Below are 15,711 nucleotides of genomic sequence, written 5' to 3' on the forward strand. Positions count from 1 at the left end.
TCTCTACAGCCCATTTACCTTTTCTCTTCCGCCTACTTCATTTCTTCTCCTCCCCCCCCCCTTGTACTTCCATATACTTAACAACCTTTCAACTCTGTGAAAGTTATCCCAGCTTCTCTTTTCCAGCTCCTTTTCCTTCCTCAATTCTTCCCTCAGTTCACCTAACGCTGCTAGTCCCTAGCCTTCCGGCCTGTACTCAGTCTACCTCTTTTCTCCTCTAACCTTTCTAACTAATACTTGACTGCACGCTATAACATCCTTATTGCTTCCCGGCCGGTGGTGGCGCAGGCCTTTAATCCCAGCACTCGGGAGGCAGAGGCAGGCGGATCTCTGTGAGTTTCAGGACATCCTGGGCTACAGAGCAAGATCCAGGAAAGGCACAGAGCTACACAGAGAAACCCTGTCTCAAAAAAAAAAAAAAAAAAAAAAAAAAAAAAAAAACAAAAACAAAAAACAAAAAAACATCCTTATTGCTTGCTGGAGTGACCGTCCTCAGAGCAGAGGACATTCTATCTTGGGGCATTCAGCTGCGGCCCCTTGTCCATGGGTTTGTTGACTGTTTACACCCCCGGGGTGTAAACCTGATCACCCGAGCACCCCACTGCTCTCTCCCTACCACCTGTTGTAAGCACCTCTGCCTTAATTGAATCGCATGTGGCCTGGGGGAGGGTGAGTCTCCATGCAGGCTTGGGAAGACTGCAGCGGCGGCTCCGATGTGAGAAGAAGCCTTCACACCCGCTGGGGAAAGATTTTCCAGGTGCAGCCCGTTTGCCGGAAGGAGCACCCGCACCTCTGTAAGTCTCCCGCTCACGCTCACCTCTGCTCTGGGAGGAAGCCAGATAAACTCACTGGTTCCCTAGTGAACTTCGGTGGAATCGGGCCTCAGTTTCTTGTTGGGACCTTAGGAGAAGGGGTAGATGTTGTTTATGTCTCCCCCAATGAAAGAATTTTATCAACATACTTTATCCCCAAATAGTTATTGAAGTTAAAGAGATAACTTTTTACCAGCTATTTCAATATTTACACAGTATTGTGATTGCCTCTTCAACTAATAGTCTTCTCAACTCTCCGAGTAAAGTAGAAAGATTGCACGCAGTGCCCTGGGTATTTAAACTATGCATATCAAACTCACTGCAGTCCAGTCCTACTGGAACATTGCAAATTCTTTTTTTTTTCTTTCTGTTTATTTGTTTGGTTTTGGTTTTTCTTTTCTTTCTTTCTTTTTTCTTTTCCTTTCTTTCTTTTTTTTGTTTGTTTGTTTTTTGTTTTTCGAGACAGGGTTTCTCTGTGTAGCTTTGTGCCTTTCCTCGAACTCACGGAGATCCACCTGCCTCTGCCTCCCGAGTGCTGGGATTAAAGGCGTGCGCCACCACTGCCCGGCTCGGTTTTGGTTTTTCGAGACAGGGTTTCTCTGTGTAACAGTCCTGGCTGTCCTGTAACTCACAGAGATTCTCCTGCCTCTGCATTCCAGGTGTTGGGATTAAAGGTGTGTACCACCACTGCCCGAAACATTGCAAAATCTTTAACTGGGCTAATACAATGACACAAATTCCAAACAATGACACACTCCCAGACACACAGTCCCAATACAGAAAACCATAAAAAATCAAGGCAGTGTAACCGCTCTGAAAAAGATCAGTTCCACAGTCATGAATTCAATGAAAGTGAGCTAGATGAAATCTCCAAAAATTCTAAAGAATAATTAAAAGAAATCTTATCAAAGTCAAAGAGGACACAAATAATCTCCTAAATGAATCAAATAGAAAATAAAGAAAGAGTTGGGTGAAATAAGAAACTCAATAATGGGTACAAAAAAGGAATTCAACAGAAAGAATTCAATAGAAACACGGAGAAAAGAAACCCAACAAACTGAAATTTGAGAAATGAAAAGCTCGTTAGTCCAAATAAAAAGACTCAGTAGAAAGTCTCACCAATATTAACTGGATTATAGACTTTTAGGGATGGAAAACAAGATAGATTCAGACACAGACAAAGGTAAAACAAGAACAATTTGAATACAACATATAATATCTACAGGATCCCATTAAAACATAAAATTTGTTGATCATGAGGATAGAAGACAGACAAGAATTTCAGGCTAATGGCATAAGTAATATGCTCAATAAAACCATAGCATAAGATGTCGTAAATCTATGAAAAGATGACTATCTAAATTCAGGAAGTGGGCCATCGAGACGGTTCACCAAGTAAAGACAGGTGCCCTCAAGCCTGACAACCTGAGTGAGATCTCCAGGAAGGAGAGAACCGAATTCTGCAGTAACAAAAACCCAGTTCATCTCTAAACTAAGAAAATTCCAGATCCAGGCCTTTAAGGAACTCACCCTAATGCTTCCTAAACTATTTCAGAAAATAGAGAAGAAACGCTACCAAACTCTCAATGAAGTCAACAAGGGATGAAAATTATAGGACAATCTCCTGATGACCACAGATGGAAAAAATTCTCAGTAAGATACTTGCAAACAGAATCCAAGAATACATCAACAAAGTCATTCATAATGATCAAGTTTACTTCGTTCCAGAGACACAAGAATGGTTTAACATATACCAATCAATAAATTTTTAAATTTTTTTACAAAGTCCAACATCCATTTATGATTTTTTAAAAAGCACAGAAGAAACTAGAAGTAGAAGATGCATTTGAGAGTAATAACAGGTATATAATAAAATCGCAAAGCATTTTCACTAAAACCAGGAACAAGACAATGATGGCTACCTTCTCCACTCTTATTCAATGGGCTTGAAGCTTGAGCTGGAGCAATAAGATAGTAGAAGAAATAAAAGGAATACAAAATAGGAAGGGAAGAAATCAATGTATCCTTGTTTGCAAATGATACAATTCTGTATGTAAGAGACACTAAAAAGAAAACTTTTAGAATTGATAAACACTCTCGGCAAAGTGGCAGGATACAAAATCAACATATACAAAAATCAGTAGGCTACCTATATATTAGTAACAAGCAGGCTGAGAACAAACTATCAAGAAAACAGTCTCATCCACCATTGCCTCAAAAGGGAATAAACCTGAGCGAAGAAAAAAAAAACTTCCACAAAGAAAACTTTAACACTGGAGAAAGAAATTGAAGAAGACTCCAGAGGATGAAAAGGCTTCCCACACTCATGAACTGGCAAAATTAATACTGTGAAAACAGCTAGGCTACCAAAAGCAATCTACAGATTCAATGCAATCCCAATCAAAATTCTCACGTTGTTGTTCTTTGCAGAAATAGAATAAAAAAACAACCTTACAATTCACATGGTATCACAAAAGACTCCAGATAGCCAAAGTAGTCCTGATCAAAAAGCACAATGGTGGAGAATTACCAGATGTGATTCCAGTTTGTACCACAGAAGCGCAATAACAAAACAGAATGGAACTGCCACAAAATAGGCACGGAGATCAGTGGAATAGAATAGAGGACCCAAATATAAGCCTGCATGGCCACAGCCATCTGATTTTTCATAAAGATAGGAAGAATACACATTGGAAAAAAGACAGCTTCCAACAAATGGTGCTGGGATAATTGGATAGCCACAAATAGAAACATAAAACTAGGTCCCTAGCTTTCATCCTGAACAAAAATCAACACAAAATGGGTCAGATATATTAATGTAAGACCTGAAACTCTTAGACTATTAAAGGAAGAAGTATGGAATACAGTAGATATATGCAAAGGTAAGAAATCCCTCAGAAGTATCCTGGTTGCTCATATGGAAATAATACTATGAAACTGAAAAAGGAGATTGATGACATTACAATGTTTCTGTATAGCAAAGGAAGTAATTAATTGAGTGAAGAGGGCCTACAGAATGGAAGAGAAATATCTGACAGGGGATTAGTACATAGATTATACAAAGAACTAAGAAACAACGTAAATAACAAGAAATCAAACAACCCAGTCAATAAATGGACTGGTGAAAAGAACAGGTCAATCTCAAAAGACATAGTCCTGGGGCTGGAGAGAGGACTCAGCAGTAAAGAGCATTTGTTGTTCTTCCAGAAGACTCACAACCAGCTGTAAGTTCTAGGGGATTGTACACCGTTTTCTGGCCTCTGCAGGCACCAGGCATGCTTGTGATGCACATGCATGCAGCTAAAATACCCATACACATAAAAATATTTTTAAAAGATGTAGTACAAATGAACAGTAACATTGATGATAAAGCAATTGTCTTCAAACTGATTTACTGATTTGCTATAAAAATCCTGAAAGGGCTCCAAGGCTCAGGCAACAGGACAGAAGAGAGAGCAGAAAGAATATAAGAGCAAGATCAAGGAGATGTGCATTGAAAAGCTATCCTCTGGACATGGCATAGCCATTAAACTCACCAACTCCCTGCAGCCATGCTTGGTTATCTGCACAAGATTGATTATGGATGTGTGGCTTTATTGCTAGGATCTGTTTACTTGTTCTATGTGTATGCCAATACCATGATGTTTTAGTCATTGTGACTTTGTAGTATTTCTTCACACCAAGTATGATGTACTATTTAGAGTTCTACCTTTTGTTCAAGATGGCTTGGGCTATTCAGGATTTGTTTTGTATTTCCATATGGATTTCAAGATTCCTTTTTCTATTTTGGTGAAGATGGTTATTGATATTTTTATGGGATTTTATTGAACTCCTAAAAATTCATGATCATGACCAACCTTTCCATTTTCTATGTCTTCTTTAGTTTCACCTGTGTTTGCCATGTTCACTGCTTATGTCTCTCACTTCTTAACTACATTTATTCTTTTTTCATTAATTCATTTATATATTTATTTTATGTTCTGGCCTCAATTTCCCCTCCCTCCTCTTCTCCCAGTCCCTGCCCCACCCCCACCCCCACTCCCCCATTCCACTCCTCCTCATTTTCTCTTCAAAAAGGGCAAGTCTCACATGGAGATCAACCAAACATGGCATATCAAATTGCAGTGAGACTAAGTACCTCCCCTTGTGTTAAGACAGGGCAAGGCAACCCAATATAAGGAAAAGGGTCCCAAATCCTACCAAAAGAGTCAGAGACAGCCCTGCTCCCACTGTTAGGAGTAACCCAAGAAAACGAAGCTACATAACTGTCACATATATGTAAAAGGCCTATGTCAGTCCCATGCAGGCTCCCTGGTTGTCAGTTCAGTCTCTGTGAACTCCTATGAGCCCAGGTTAGTTGATTCTGTGGGTTTTCTTGTGGTGTCCTTGACTCCAACGCATTGGCACAGGAGACAATTTTCCTGAACAGAACACCTATAGCACAGGCACGAAGATCGACAATTAATAAATGGGACCTCATGAAATTGAAAAGTTTCTGTAAGGCAAAGGATGCTGATCTACCACAGTCCAGCCACAGCCTGGGTTCAGGTCCTGATGGGGAAGGGGCGTGGGTATGAAGAAATGAAGTGTCCAACCACCAGGTGAGTTTCACACAAGTGGTGGGCCTGGAATAGCTCCAGTCGTCTTTATTTATACATCAAAAACAAGCATGTTTTCCCACAATAACAAACGAGTTTTCCCCATCCTCCAACATTAACCTCTGCAAAAACAAATATGTCAAATATGTTTTTCCTAACTTTTAGATCAAAACAACTTTAAACCAAAAACTACACTTATCATCTTGCTAGCTTGGCCAAATACCGAGCCAGGTACATCCTGTCTTTACAAAACTAAAAGATGATTGACATAGGCACACATTTTCAAGAACAACAATCCCATTCAAAACATATTTACAGAAATAGGGGAATCTGCCTCCGATCCTGTCAGCACTGAATCAGGATTGCTACTGGAGTCTGAAGTGACAGCTGGCCTCCCCAGACAAGAAACCTGAGAAGCATCAGCTCCCAAGGAATTTTAGGGGGAGATATTTGAGAAAAAAACAGGGTTTCCAGGAATGATCACATCTGTCCCATGCATGATTGACAGCATGACACTAAAACCACCAAGAGAATCATCAGTATTACAAGAGAGCAGAGAGTGTGCAGGCCGAGCAGTCCCAGCAGTATTCTGGGCTGTCCCGAAGTTCACTGGTCCTTGCTGAGTGAGACAGCTTTTGCCTCATCTGGAGACCCGCTGGACAAGCACTCATATACTGGTCCAAAACTAGGCCGTATGGGTCCCAAAAACTGTCAATAAGACAAAACAGCAGCCTACAGAATGGGAAAAGATCTTCACCAACCCCACATCCGACAGAGGGCTGCTCTCCAAAATATATAAAGAACTCAAGAAGCTAGACATCAACAAACCAAATAATCCAATTAATAATGGGGTATAGCTCTAAATAGAGAAGTCTCAAATGGCCAAGAAACAGAAGAATCTCAAATGGCCAAGAAACACTTTAGATGTTCAACATCCTTAGCCATCAGGGAAATGCAAATCAAAACGACTCTGAGAGTCCATCTTACACCTGTCAGAATGGCCAAGATCAAAAATACATTTATTCTTGAGAGCTTTTTTTTTGAGCTGTTGTGAATGGAATTGAAGTTATTTAGTCATTTCTTTATTTTCTTTTTTTTAGTCATTTCTTTCATAGTGAATTTGTTAATAAATGTATAGAAAAGTAACTTCTTATTGGTTTTGTATCTTGTCACTTTGTTGAATTTATCAGTTATAGTCTTTTGGTGGAGTTATGGTGGTTGGGGTCTGGGCTGGGTATTTCCAGATTCTTGCCTTTTTTAAAAAAATTTTTGAGACAGGGTCTCTCTATTATGTAGCCCTGGCTGTCCTGGAACTCACTATGTAGACCAGGCTGGCCTCAAACTCACAGAGATCCTTCTGCCTCCTGAGCATTGGGAGTAAAAGCTTCTTACCTAGAGAATTTCAATTGAGATAATTGTCTTCAGAACAAAGCCATAGTATATATTAGAGAGGGATGCATTGTCAAGATTAACAGTAGGCCACATGGGTGAGAGCACTCAAGGACTCAAGCTACAGTCTTGGGTCTCTTTTTATGGGGCCTAAAGGAAGGAGTGACTACTTACTAAGGGACATAGTTTGGGTGGTTCTCTACATAGATGATCGATAGATGGATAGATAGATAGATAGATAGATAGATAGATAGATAGATAGATAGATAGATAGATACACACATACATACATACATACATACATACATACATAATACATAGATAGATACATAGATACATAGATAGACACATAGATAAGGTTATATAATCATTTCTCTACTGTGAATGTCCCTTCCCATTATGCATCTGATTTTAATCATCTACATGCCCAGTTATGCAATAGAACACAATTTTGCCTTACTGCTTAATACTCATTACCAGTTCAGGCCAGATTGGCCCTTGTATTCTTCATACTTGGATACATTGAGAATACACTTAAATAGAAACTGTCCTTATCTGATTGTTACCAGGTGCAGGGAAATGTATGCCATTGTTTAAAGACTGGAGTACACATAGCTTGATGCAGGTAGGAGATCCAGAGGATTCTGAGGTTTTTAGGTGCATTGTCTAGAAAGGAGTGTGTGTGTGTGTGTGTGTGTGTGTGTGTGTGTGTGTGTGTGTGTGTGTGTGTGTAGCACATGCAGAGTGAAGAAATTAGGCTGCTAAGTGCATTATTACAAGATGGGGAAGTATGCATAATCCCAAATCAAATGGGGATCCCAAGCTAAACTTCCTCCTATGCTTTCCTACCTCAGAGTCGATAGGCTTTTCTATATAGAAAATCATATCATCAGCTAATGCGAATAAATGGACTTCCTCTCTTCCTAATTGTTTACTTTTTTCTCTTGTCTATTTGAATCAGCTAAACTTTTAGTACTTCTATTGAAAAAGACGACTGAGAGCAGACACCCTTATCTTGTTATTGATTCAATAGGAAATGCTTTGATGTTGGCTAAAACCTTTTTTGTTGTTGCTGAGGTAAAATCCTTCTGTAGCTTGTTTATTCAAGGACTTTATCATTAAAGTATGTTGACATTTATCAAATACCTTTTCCATGCGACTGATCATATGAGTTTTATTCTGTTGATACAATGCATTGTGGTTTTTCATTTGCACACACATCTTGCATAGGTGTGATCATATGATGTTTTGTTGCTCTGATTCAGTTTGCTATATGAATCTGCATGTGTCAGATGGTGTTCTTCCAACTGTCTATCAGTTACACTGGCTTAAAAGATGGTTTAAAGACAGCAAGCAATCAAAGTTCTTCCTGTTTACAAATTTTCTTTTTTTTTTTGTGTTTTTGCTTCGTTGTTAGATTTTCAGGGTTATCTACTTCCTGCTTTTTTTTTTTTTTTTTTTTTTTTTTTTTTTTTTTTTTTTTTTTTGTTTTTTCGAGACAGGGTTTCTCTGTGTAGCTTTGCGCCTTTCCTGGAGCTCACTTGGTAGCCCAGGCTGGCCTCGAACTCACAAAGATCCGCCTGGCTCTGCCTCCCGAGTGCTGGGATTAAAGGCGTGCGCCACCATGCCCGGCTTCCTTTTCTCTTAATTGAGCAGTGAAGCAGGTTCTGGGCTTTCTTGTTTGACATTTTATTTATATTTTCATGTGTGGGAAGGTGGTGTGTGTGTGTGTGTGTGTGTGTGTGTGTGTGTGTGTGTGTGTGTGATGAATGCTCATGTGTGCATTCACAGAAGTAGAGAAGGACATCAGGTGCCCTGCTCTATCATTCTCAGTCCATTCCTTTGAGATTTTTGCCACCTAAGAACATTTGGAAATATCTTGATATACTTTGTCTCAATTAGAACAGAGGTTAGTATTAGCATCTAGCATGTGGGTAGCAATAATGCTACTAAAATACCTTACAGTTCACTGGACAGCCACTCATAAAAATAAATAACACTGCCTAAACTGCCAGTAATGTTGAGATTCAAAAATCTTTATTTAGAGAGGTGTCTTTCTCTTGTTGCTCTGACAAAATACCTATCAAGAAACAACTTAAGGGAGAAAAGATTTCTTTTGGCTTATGGGTTCTGTTTTTTAATATTTAATTTCATTATATATAATAAACATATTTATTAAGCATTTATAGTAAATATAAATATTTATTTTTATTAAGTATATTATATATTTTATTATATATGTTCTATATGGGCACATATATTTATATAGTTTTTAATAAAAATCTATTTTATATATTTATGAACTCTGATCCTCTGGAAGAGCACCCAGTGCTCTTAACCACTGAGCCATCTCCCCATCCCCATTGTTTTACAGTTCACTAAGAGATGCAATCTGCCATGGTGGGGAAGGTGTGGTGACAGGAGACTGGGGCAGCTGGTCCTCTGTATGTGCCCCAAGGAAGCAGAGAGTAGACAGCAAGTGCTATGAAACCAGGTTAGAAAACCTCAAGGCCCATCCCTACTGACTCACTTCCTCTAGCAAGCAAGTCTCCACCCTGTGGTGGACTAGCCACCACTTTTATAACCCAGGGAGAAGTGAGAAATATTAGCTAGAAGGAGATCCTTAGATGATGAGAGGAAGACAGAAACACAAGATAGCCTCGGGAGGGCCAAGGTCGGAACCCACCAGCCCAGAACTTTATTCCAAAGGACTTTTTATCACGATGCCAAGGGGAGGAGCAAAAGACCTCCTCCTTGCTCGATACAGCCAAGTGTAGAGCCTTCCAAACACCTGCACTCAGGCCCATGGCCCAATCATCCTCTTTATGTAGACCTGCTGGGCAAAGCCACCAGGAAACCTAGATGGGCTGTCACATTGCAAAACAGTACTACCACTTGGGGACCTCCAACAGTACAAACATATGAACTTACGTGTGACATTTCACATTCAAGCCACAAGTAAGATATAGTCTGAAATATTAGTGAATGAGATGACATGTCCAGAGTTTCCTTTAAAGTAAGTATGGGAAAGGCTATGTGGGGTAGAGGTGGCAGAATCTAGGCTTTAAACTAATAATTATTGAAGTTAATGAGTACATAGAGACGCTTTTTATTACTGCTTGTATTCTTGTTTATGCTTGAAAATATGTGTACTGTAAACTTGAAAACAACTATGATCCCTTGGCTCCTCTGTTGTTACCCCAACCCCTTTACAACACTTCCCTTTTGAGATGGTTTCGGCAGCTCTTGATAATCACTCCTTTAGATACATTAAAGGTTGAAAAATTTGTACTTTCCAGTTCTTTAATGCTGCCTTCATTTATTAGCTAGAATTCTGTTATGGTGAAGGAAGAATAAATATTTATCCACCAGCTTTCAAAACAGAAACTTGCCATTATAACCAACGAAATGGGGCCTTCTTGGAATCATACATTTCCATAATTAGATTGATTTGATAGGTTTCAGTTTATTGAAACAATTTTTCTTCCTGCTATTCAAATTGTCCCTCAAACTGATACACAGAGCTACTTGAACTCCATTATTGTGGTTGTTATTTTTAGATTTTTTTTAAAAAAATCTGGTTCACACATGACATCTTTTTTCCCTTTTATTGGAAATAGATTTTTTTCTCATATAATATATCCTGATTACAGTTTCCCCCCTGTACTCATCCCAGTTCCTCCCCACCTCCCCTGCCATCTGGATCCACTCCCTTTCTGTCTCTCATTAGAAAACAAACAGGCTTCTAAGGGATAATAATAAAATAAAATATAGTAAGAGAAAACAAAAACTAACACATCAGAGTTGGACAAGACAAACCAACAGAAGGAAAAGAGCCTAAGAGAAGGTACAAGAATTAGAGGCCCACTCATTTACACACTCAGGAATCCCTTAAAACCACTCAGCTGGAAACCACAGTCTATAAGCAGATGACCTGGTGCAGACCCGTGCAGGCCCCGTGCATGCTGCCTCAGTCTCTGTGAGTTCTTAGGAGCTTTGCTCATGTTAATGCAGAGGGCCTTGTTTTCTTGGTGTCCTCCATCCTCTCTGGCTCTTACACTCTTTCTGCCTCTTCTTCCATGGGGTTCCCTGAGCTCTGAGAGGAAGAATTTCATGAAGACAGACAGCAGAGTGTTCCAAGATCTCTCTCTGTGTGTAATGTCTGGCTGTGGGTCTCCGTATTTGTTCCCATCTGCTGCAGGAAGAAGCTTCTCTGATGATGGCTGAATACTCACTAATCTATGAGTATAGCAGAATATCATTGTCATTTTATCACTGCAGGTTTGTTTTTATTAGACCAGCAGTATTTTGTTCTACCCTAGGTCCCTGGGCGATCTGGTCTCAGGTTCTTGGTCACTCAAGCAGTGTCAGGTATGGATTCCACCTCGTGGAGCGGGCCTTGAGTCAAATCAGACATTGGTTGGTTAATCCCACAAGCTCTGTGCCCTCGTTGCCTTAGCATCATACCTTGTAGGCAGGACACCATTGCAGATCAGCGGTTTTGCGGCTGGTTTGGTGTTAATGTTTCTCTTTTGGTAGCATGCAGGGTACCTTCCTGAACCAAAGACCCTAGAACACAGGGATGAAGGCTCGAACTTATGGCATCTTTTATCTGTATTTTTTTATATTAGAAAATTAGATCTTTAATTACATAAGCTGTTTTCAAAAATCATGTACAGAGTGATTTCCCAGAGATGCTGGGGTTGGCAGATGGCCACCACAGATCAATCCCCACCAAATGCTCTCCTGGCTTGGGGGGAACTTTTATCTGTATTTTCACATGATGGAAGGAACATCTGAATTCTTCTACCCCAATCCAGCTGGTGTTGCACTATGTAGCTTATGTTGACCCTTGTGATCCTCCTGCCTCAGTCTTCTGACTGTTGAGATTACAAGTATGCACAGCTATCCCCATGAATTTTCCTTTCTTTCTTTTTTTTTCTTTTCTTTTTTTTTCAGGTAGTGCTAGATATCAGAATCAGGACTTTTCACACCCTAAGCAGGCACTCTACTACATGTGTATATTTCCTTTGGAGGGGCCTGAGATATATACATACCTCAGTTTTTCTAATCCTGTTTTTTTGTTTTGTTTTGTTTTTTGTTTTCTGTTTTTTTTGTTTGTTTTTTTTTGTTTTTGTTTTTTTTGGTTTGGTTTGGTTTGGTTTGGTTGGGTACAGGGCTTCTCTGCGTAGCCCTGGCTGTCCTGGAACTTACTATGTAGACCAGGCTGGCCTCAAACTGCCTGTCTCTACCTCCCAAACACTGGGATTAAAGGTGTGCACCACCACCACCACCACCACCACCACCACCACCGCCACCACCACCGCCGCCACCACCACCGCCACCTGGCTTAATCCCGTTTTATAAGAGCATTAATCCCATTCATGAGGTCTCTGCTTAGTCACTCTCAAGACCCCCTCCTATACTAAATATACCACCTTAGAATTTGACAATCCAGATATGAAATATGCTGATGCCTTGATTTCAGATTCCAGCAATATGAGAAATAAATTTCTCTTGCTCATAAACTAGTTTATGCTTTGTTGTATAGCCCAAACATACTAAGACATAAAATTGGAATTGGAAAGTTGAGAGTGCTACTATAAAAGTATATTAAAATGTGAACATGGTTTTGGAACTGTTTAATAAATAGAAGCTGGAAGAGTTTTGTGGTATAAGCTAGAAAATGCCTGTATTGCTGTGAATGGACTATTTGGAAAGATTCTACAGAAGACTCAAGAAAAAAATGGAGAGAACTCTAGAAGATGCTATGATCTTCTTACAGAACACTAAGCGGGAGCTAGGGAAATGACTCTTGATAAAGACTGCTGCACAAGGATGCAGACGGAGTTTGGATCCCAGGCACTCACAGGAAAGCCAGACATGGTATCCTAGAACTGAGTAAGATAATGGTGGCATTGGGCGGGAGCAGAGTTGGGGGTGAGGATCCCAGGATCTTTCTGTGAGACCCTGTCTCAAAATAAGGAGGAGAGGGATCAACTTGGGGCGGGGGAGAAACTGAGAGAAATGAGTGATATTTGGGGGGCATTCCAAGAGTGAGGTAGAAACCTAGCGCAATGGAAACTCCATAGAATCTACAAGAGTAGCCCTAGCAAAGACTCCTTGTAACGGGAGACGGGGAGCCTGAACTGGCCATCTTCTGTGACCAGGCAAGTGGAGGCACTGGGACACCAACCCAGCCACAAAACCTTCGACCTACAGTTTGCCCTGCCTGTAAAGTGTTCTGGGACCAGCGCCTAGGAGAATCGTCATCAGAGAGACAAGGGAGACTTCATCCAGCAACTGATGGGAGCAGATGCAGAGTCCCTGCAGAGGAAGGGGAGGAGTATCAGTGGAACCAGAGGGGACAGGGATACCACAAGAACATGGTCCACAGAATCAACCGACCACAATTCACTGGGGCTTGCAGAGATCAGGGAGACTGTAGGGGTCTGACCTAGGTCCTGCGCATACATGTTATGGCTGAGTAGCTTGATCTTCTTGTGGAACTCCTAACAGTAGGAACAGAGGCAGTCACTGACTCTTTTGCCTGCTTGTAGGACCCTTTTCTTCCTACTGGGTTGCGTTGTCAAGCCTTGATGTGACAGTATATGATATTATAGCACATTATGCTGTGTTTGGTTTATGTCCCTGGGAGGCCTGCTCTTTTCTAAGGGGAGATGGAGGGAGAGGGGAGGTGGGGGTAGACTTGGAGGAGGGGAGGGAGGGGAAACTGCAATCAGAGTGTAATATATGAGAGGAGCGTGGAGCACGCCTTTAATCCCAGCACTCGGGAGGCAGAGGCAGGTGGATCTCTGTGAGTTCGAGGCCAGCCTTGTCTCCAAAGCGAGTTCCAGGAAAGGCGCAAAGCTACACTGAGAAACCCTGTCTCGAAAAACCAAAAAAAAAAAAAAACCTAAAAATAAGGAGGGGAACAATTTATGAAGACCCCCCCTTATCAACCTCTGGCCCCAACATGCATATGCACACATATACAATACATTATATGTGTATAATACATATACATTATATGTATACCACACACATATACAATACAATATACACATAACACATACACACATACACACGGATACCTAAATAGTTGTGAACAGAATGTTGGCATTCATAAGTATGGCAGAGGGCATTCTGATGAGGTCTCACACGGGAATTTAAAATATGCCACCAGAAATTGTAGGAAATGTAATCTTTGTTATGATGTGGGAGAAAATTGGTTGAATTAGAAGCGATCAGGCCAAAAACAAAAAAAAAAAAAACCATATGAGTAGAGGCATCACAGTAATTCCAAACTACTGTACAAAGCCAGAGTAATCCTAACAACACAACATGGGCATACAAATACATCCACCAATGGGGAAGAATGGAGAACCCAGAAATAAACTCATGCATTTATGGTCAGTTGATTTTGAATAAAGCTGCCAAGAACTCACAATAGGAAAGGCCAGTCTTTTTAGTAAGTGGTGCTGGGAAAACTGGATAGCAACACGCTGAAGAATAAAAATGTACCTTCACCTCACATCTTATTTAACGAATCAAGTCAGTGCACTAAATATTTCAATGTAAAAGATGAAAGTATGAAGTTATTTCAAGAGGGCCAGCAATGGGGCTTAGCCAGCAGCACGCTTGCTGCCAAGCCTGCCGGCCTGAGTGATTGACAGCCCCATGGAATGTGGATCGTGGCGTTGGCTACGTTTTTGCCATGGGATGGGTAAAGAAATGACAGTCTGGGAAAGACGACAAACCAAAAGAAAAGACATACAGAAAGAATAAAAGCAGGCTGAGACTGCTTGTTGAGGTGGGAGGGGAAACCCAGAGTGAGGAGTCTGCTGGGACAGGGAGGTGCTTTGTGTGTAGGGGGTGCTCTGGGTGTAAGGGCTGCTCTGTGTATGGGGTGCTCTGTGTTTAGGGGTGCTCTGTGTGTAGGGGATGCTCTAGATTAGGTGTTTTATAAAACCATCCCATTTTTCTTATCATCTTACCCAGATGTTTGTGCCTGAGCAGGCCTTTTCTTCCCTACTGCTGTTTCCATGAGAAAGGAAATGGCCCTATTGGACATTTTAAACAGTATTGAGACTATGAAAGGCTATGGAAACTTTTGGAATTGGACTACATGCATTTTGCATTATGATGTGCCATCAGCCTATGGGGGCCAGGGAGTGGAATGTGGTGGTTTGAATGAGAATGTCCTCCATAGGCTTGGATGCTTGAAAACTTGGTCCTCAGTTGGTGGTGCTGCTTGGGGAAGGTTAGGTGTGGCATGGCTGGAGGAAGTATGTCACTAGGGGTGGGCTTTGAGTGTTCAAAAGCCACATGCCATCTCAACTTTGTTCTCTCTACTTTCTGCTTGTGGATTGAGATGTGGATCTTCCAGCTCCAGCTGTCATGTCTGCCACCTGCTGCCATGCCCCCCCACCACCACCATGATGGGCTCTTATCCCTCTGGAACCATAATCCCAAAGAAACCCTTCCTTCTATTAGTTGCCTTGGCCATGATGTTTTATCACAGCAATAGAAAGGGAATTAATACATGTGGCAAGGTCAGAAGATAGTTTTTTTTTTTTTTTTTTGGTTTTTCGAGACAGGGTTTCTCTGTGTATCTTTGCACCTTTTCCTGGAACTCACTCTGTAGCCCAGGCTGGCCTCGAACTCACAGAGATCCGCCTGGCTCTGCCTCCCGAGTGCTGGGATTAAAGGCGTGCGCCACCACCGCCCGGCTCAGAAGATAGTTTTATTTCCAGTACAGCCTAGTTGGATGGAATTTATGATGCTCTCAAGCTTTTGAGCAAAGGTTATATGAGCCTTAGGCCAGATCCCTATGAATGGCTACTTTTTGTTTAGTGAGTTAGAGAGTGATCTTGAATACCCGGTGAACACTTGCTAACCATTGGAGAGTC

General features: G+C 41.1%; 1 pseudogene; it reads left to right on the plus strand.

Moving 5' to 3' along the window:
- The first annotated feature begins 679 nt into the window (after positions 1 to 679).
- Positions 680 to 15,711, plus strand: part of LOC114702839 — a 110,690-nt pseudogene continuing 95,658 nt past the window's right edge.

The sequence above is a fragment of the Peromyscus leucopus genome, chromosome X, assembly GCF_004664715.2.
Source record: "Peromyscus leucopus breed LL Stock chromosome X, UCI_PerLeu_2.1, whole genome shotgun sequence".
Classification (NCBI taxonomy): Eukaryota; Metazoa; Chordata; class Mammalia; order Rodentia; family Cricetidae; genus Peromyscus; species Peromyscus leucopus.